Here is a 6,496-nt window from a genome sequence, read left to right as displayed (position 1 = left end):
ATGGGGTGGCTCCCATTAATTGTATTGAGGTACCCTCAATAATGATGCTTAGAGATTAAACTGTAAAGAAGGCTTTATTAGGCTAATAACTGTGCTACAGATACGGACGAGAGCTGACTGCTGTACAGACCATGAGGCAGGCCTTTATGTATGGCTCCCAGATGGGCGGAGCCAGAGGCGGAGTCCCCAGGGTTCTAAGCCTGGTCTTAAAGGGGACATCACCTTACATGATGATAAGGCAGTAACCGTTCATCACATTCACTCCCTGTTTAAAAAGGAGTCCGGCGGGGGTGAAGTGCCATCATAGGTCCATCCGTCTCGGCGGCCGGATCGTCCTCCTCGATCTCCTCAGTTCGGGCGGTGGTGCAGTGGGCACGGACGTGCCGGTTGAGGGCACATCCGGGAGCACAGCGGTCGGAGCTTCGGTCCGGGTCGGGGCAGAGGAACTAGGCAGGGCCGGGGGTAGCGGAGCCGGCGCCGGCGAGGTGTGTAAAGGGGGGGCGCAGTAGGAGCTCACCAACGGGTGGTAGGGCCGGAAGGGGGTGTGTTGCAGGGGGCGACGGGTCCTGCAGGGGAGTGGTGCGGGAAGGGGCGTCTGTGGTGGAGGATCCAGCGGGCGCCAGATCCCGGAGGGAAACCGTATCTTGCCTGCCGTCGGAGTACTCCACGTAGGCGTAACTGGGGTTGGCGTGGAGCAGTCGGACCTTTTCAACTAGGGGGTCCGTTTTATGGCTCCTCGCGTGCCTCCGGAGAAGAACAGGTCCCGGAGCCGTCAGCCAAGGTGGAAGCGAGACCCCGGAGGTAGACTTCCTGGGGAAGAGAAACAATCGGTCGTGAGGGGTCTCATTTGTGGCCGTGCAGAGGAGTGACCTAATGGAGTGCAGGGCATCGGGTAGGACCTCCTGCCAGCGGGTGGTTGGGAGATTTCTCGACCGCAGGGCCAGAAGGACAGCCTTCCACACGGTCGCGTTCTCCCTCTCCACCTGCCCGTTTCCCCGTGGGTTATAGCTGGTCGTTCTGCTCGAGGCGATGCCTTTGCTGAGCAGATACTGACACAGTTCATCGCTCATGAACGATGTACCCTGGTCGCTGTGGATATAAGCAGGGAAACCGAACAGGGTGAAGATGCTGTGCAGTGCCTTAATCACCGTGGCTGAGGTCATGTCGGTGCAGGGAATGGCGAATGGGAAACGGGAGAACTCATCGATCACGGTGAGGAAATAGGCAAAACGGTTGGTGGACGGGAGGGGCCCCTTGAAGTCCACGCTCAGTCGCTCAAAGGGGCCCGAGGCCTTCACGAGCCGAACCTTGTCTGGCCGATAGAAGTGCGGTTTGCACTCCGCACAGACCTGGCAGGCCCTGACCATGGCCTTGACCTCCTTGGTTGAGTAAGGTAGGTTGCGGGACTTGATGAAATGGACGAGCCGGGTAACCCCCGGGTGGCAGAGGTCATTGTGGATGGCTTGCAGGCGGTCCTCCTGCGCGTTGGCGCATGTGCCGCGGGACAGGGCATCTGGGGGCTCGTTGAGCTCCCCTGGACTTGATATCGTACGAGTAGGTGGAGAGTTCGATCCTCCACCTCAAAATGTTATCGTTTTTTATTTTGCCCCGTTGCGTGTTATCGAACATATAGGCGACTGACCGTTGGTCGGTGACGAGGGTAAACCTCCTACCGGCGAGGTAGTGTCTCCAGCACCGCACAGCCTCCACAATGGCTTGTGCCTCCTTTTCGACTGCAGAGTGTCGAATCTCGGAGGCGGTGAGGGTTCGGGAGAAGAACGCTACTGCTCTGCCTCCTTGATTGAGGGTAGCAGCCAGGGCGATGTCTGATGCATCGCTCTCTACCTGGAAAGGGATGGTTTCGTCCATCGATTGCATGGCGGCCTTGATGATGTCGGCCTTGATGCGGTTGAAGGCCAATTGAGCCTCAGCCGAGAGGGGAAAAGTGGTGGTCTTTAGGAGTGGGCGGGCTTTGTCCGCATACTTGGGGACCCACTGGGCGTAATAGGAGAAAAGCCCCAAGCACCGTTTGAGGGCCTTGAGGCTGCGGGGGAGAGGGAGTTCCTTAAGGGGGCGCATACGGTCGGGGTCGGGACCTAAGACCCCGTCTTCCACGACATAGCCGAGGATGCCCAGCCGGGTGGTGTGGAAAACGCATTTGCCCTCGTTATAGGTCAGGTTAAGGGCTCGGGCGGTCTGGAGGAACTTTTTGAGGTTAGCGTCATGGTCCTGCTGATCATGGCCGCAGATGGTGACATTGTCCAAGTACGGGTGTGTAGCCCGCAAACCGTAGTGGTCCACCATTTGGTCCATCGCCCTTTGAAAGACGGAGACCCCATTTGTGACACCAAAGGGGACTCTGAGGAAGTGGAAGAGCCGGCCGGCTGCTTCGAAGGCAGTATAGGGGCGGTCTTTTGGTCGGATGGGGAGCTGGTGGTAGGCAGATTTGAGGTCGACCGTGGAAAAGACTCGGTATTGGGCGATCCGATTTACCATTTCTGCGATGCGAGGAAGGGGGTACGCATCAAGCTGCGTGAATCGGTTTATGGTCTGGCTATAATCCACGACCATTCGATTCTTCTCCCCGGACCGGACTACCACCACTTGCGCTCTCCAAGGGCTGTTGCTAGCCTCGATGACCCCCTTTCCCAGTAAACGCTGGACCTCTGACTTGATAAAAGCCATATCTTGGGCACTGTAGCGCCGGCTCCTGGTGGCGACGGGCTTACAGTCGGGAGTGAGGTTAGCGAATAGCGAGGGGGGTGCGACATTCAGTGTCGCAAGGCAGCACACCGTGAGGGGGGCAAGGGTCCGCCGAACTTCAGTGTCAGGCTTCGGTGGCTGCACTGGAAATCCAGTCCGAGCAGCAGGCGGGCACCGAGGTGAGGGAGGATATAAAATTTGAAACGGGTGTATTTGGCACCCTGGATCGAGAGATCCGCAATACAGTACCCCGTGATTTGTACCGAGTGGGACCCAGATGCGAGGGCTATGGTTTGGGATGTGGGATGGGTGCGTAGGGAGCAGCGCCTTACCGTTTCAGGGTGGATAAAGCTCTCCGTGCTCCCGGAGTCGAAGAGGCATGCAGTGTCGTGCCCGTTGACCTGGACCTGCATCATGGAGTTCTGCAGGTGTTTTGGCCGAGTTTGATCGAGGGTGATCGCACCCAGTCGCGGGTAGTCGGACTCGTAAAATGGCCGCTGCCGTTGGTCGCACGTGTCGGGTCGAGAAGATGACTGCCGACCAGATGGCCGCTCCCATGATTCGCACGAGGCTGATGACGCGTCAGAAGAGGACGTGTCGGGTCGGTGCGCAGCAGCATTGCGAGGCCTGCGGGCCTGAGAGCCTGATTTTCGGGCCGGCTGTTCTTTGTTTTTCTGGCCCCTGGGTCTGGCCAGGCAGACCCTCGCAAAGTGCCCTTTCTTCCCGCAGTCGCTGCAGATCGTGGAGCGGGCTGGGCAGCGTGGGCGTGGGTGCTGACCCTGCCCGCAGAAGTAGCAAGGTGTGCCCCCATGGTGAGCCTGTAATACGGGCGAGTCTGAGGAAGTCCGGGGGGGGGGCTGGCAGAGTCTGCGGGGTATGTACCCAAGTTATGTCGGGCCACCTCCAGCGAGGAGGCGAGCGTTAGCGTCTCCTGGAGGTCTTTTGCCCCGTTTTTGAGCAGTCGCTGCCGGATGTAGGTTGAGCGGATGCCGGACACGAAAGAATCTCTGATGTGCAGGTTCATATGGACTTCCCCTGTCACATCCTGATGGTCACAGTCCCTGGCCAGCGCGGTGAGTTTCTCAACAAACTCGTTGAGCGATTCCCCCGAGCGCTGCCGGCAGGTAGAGAGCAGATGCCGGGCGTGCACCTCATTGACGGGTTTGACAAACCGCTTGCGGAGCAACTCAATCGCTTCCTCATAAGTCGTCGCCTTTTCGAGCGTGGCGGAGATTCTGTGACTCACCAGGGCATGGAGTAGACGCAGCTTGCGTGGCCCCAGGATGGGAGTCTCTGCGGAGTCCAGGTAGGCCTCGAAGCACCGCAGCCAGTATTTAAAAATTTCCTTTGCCTCCGGCGTTCGTGCTTCCAGATTGAGCTTCTCTGGTTTTAGGCCTGCGTCCATCCTGAATCTAGTTTAGCCTAATAAATTGAGGTACCCTCAATAATGATGCTTAGAGATTAAACTATAAAGAAGGCTTTATTAGGCTAATAACTGTGCTACAGATACGGACGAGAGCTGACTGCTGTACAGACCATGAGGCAGGCCTTTATGTATGGCTCCCAGATGGGCGGAGCCAGAGGCGGAGTCCCCAGGGTTCCAAGCCTGGTCTTAAAGGAGACATCACCTTACATGATGATAAGGCAGTAACCGTTCATCACATGTATGGAAATAGGGATTAAGTGGTGATTCATGGTTTCTTGCCACGCTACGGCGGGATCCTGATTTTGTCTACGGGAGCGGGCGAGTTGCATCACGAACAGTTTGGCGCCTGGTGCGGTTCTCGGTTTTGGCCTCTCCAGCTTTTCACCGGCCTCATCGCGCTCTCGCTCGAGTGCTGCGAGGCCACTGAATCATTCCCACTGCCACCTTTCTGCTAATGGCAATAGGTCTTTCCTATCTACTCTGTGTAGAATCCTTATAATTTGATGTACCTCAGTTAAATGTCCCTCAGCCTCCTCACTTTCAAAGAAAACAACCCCAGCTATCCATTATTTCCTCGTAGTTAAAAAAAGAATTATTTGTCACACTCCCTGGCCCATTGCCCCTCTCAGGGCAGTGGCCTCAACAGTTAGACTATCAGCTAGCCCACTCTGCAAGACCACCAGCTGTCCCCAGGTCCTGCCTGTGCACCATCACCCCTCCATCCATCCTGCCCCCGGGCAAGTTGTCGCAACCCTGTGTGTCACACCCAGGACCCAAATCACACTGCAGCTAAACTCCCAGCAGACGGCCATCCCCTCGCCCAACCCCTGCTGCAGGACCTGCCCACACACAAGCCCTGAAGCATGGAGGCGGTTGGTAGCACTCCGTGATCCTCTCCACTGCACAACCCAGTGCCACCCTGCTGGCGGAGTAACACTAGGCACACCCAGTGAGGACACCCACAGTAGATCACACTGGAGAAACCAGCCACTGATACCGCCGTCAGCAGAGATGGAGGGGTTGCCATCATTCTTTCACCTTGACATGGTATATATCTGTCTTTTCCCTTTCCTTCTTTTACTTCTCTGACTCCATCGGGGAAAACACAGGTGGGTGACAGCTCAGCCAAACACTTGCATTCAATCCACTAGCACGACCCTGAGCTTCTGGTTGCCTGTCATTTTAAATCTCCACCTTACTCTCACGTCGACATCTCTGTCCAGTAAGTTCCAATTCTACAGCAATTTTGAGATCAGCACCTCACCTTTCAATGAGACATTTTACAGCCTTTCAGATTGAACATTGAGTTCAACAATTCCACACCATGAGATCAGCCCTGAAGTTGCTTCCTTTTTCTTTGCAGCTTTTGTTTTCACCCTAATCTTTCTCTTGTTTTTGCTTATGGATGGCAACTGTTCATAATTCTGCCATTCACGCCTCCTCTGGACACACTTATGTTTCATGTTTCATTATCAACCTCTTTGGCCATGTGCCACCAGCTCTTCTGTGATTTAATTTCTTCTGTCTTCCATCTTAAGTCAGACCTTCCTTTTTGTTCTTTGTCAACCCTCACCCCTCCACCTTCCATACAACTTGTCCCATTTTGAACTTAGAGTCATACAACACAGAAATAGGCCTTTTGGCCTGTCTGCACCAGCCATGAAGCACCTATCTATTCTAATCCCATTTTCCAGGAAAATCACTTGCTGTGGTGTTTCAAGCGCTTATCTAAATGCTTCTTGAATATTGTCAGGGTTCCCGGCTCGACCCCAGTTTTAGACACGAGTTCCAGATTTTCGCCATCCTCTGGATGAAAACATTTTTCCTCAAATTCCCTCTAAATCTCCCACCCTGTACCTTAAATCTAAGCCCCTGGTTATTGACTCCTCTACTGGGGGCAAACGCTTCTTCCATCTCCCTCATCTATGTCCCTCATAATTTTGTTCACCTTAATCAGGTCCCCCTCAACCTTCTCTGCTCTAAGGGGGGCAACCCCAGCCTAACGAGCCTCTCTTCGTAGTTGAAACGCTCCAGGCTAGGCAACATCGTGGTGGATCTCCTCTGCACCCTTTCTAGTGCAATCGCATCCTTCCCGTAGTGCGGCGATCAGAACTACACACAGTACCCTGACCTTACAGGTGTTTTATACAGCTCCTCCATAACCCCCCTGCTCTTATATTCTACGTAAAAGCTAAGAAATGCAAGCATCTCATATGCCTTTTGAACCACCTTACCTACCTGTCCTGCTGTCTTCAAGGACCTAAGGACATGCACCCAAGGCCCCTCTGGTCCTCTGTCTTCCTCGCGTTTGACCATTCATTGTGTATTCCCTTGAATGTTAGCCCTCCCAAAATCCATCATCTCACA

The sequence above is a fragment of the Scyliorhinus torazame genome, chromosome 15, assembly GCF_047496885.1.
Source record: "Scyliorhinus torazame isolate Kashiwa2021f chromosome 15, sScyTor2.1, whole genome shotgun sequence".
Taxonomy (NCBI): Eukaryota; Metazoa; Chordata; class Chondrichthyes; order Carcharhiniformes; family Scyliorhinidae; genus Scyliorhinus; species Scyliorhinus torazame.
The sequence above is the reverse complement of the archived record's forward strand: the minus strand, read 5'-3'. Positions refer to the sequence as shown.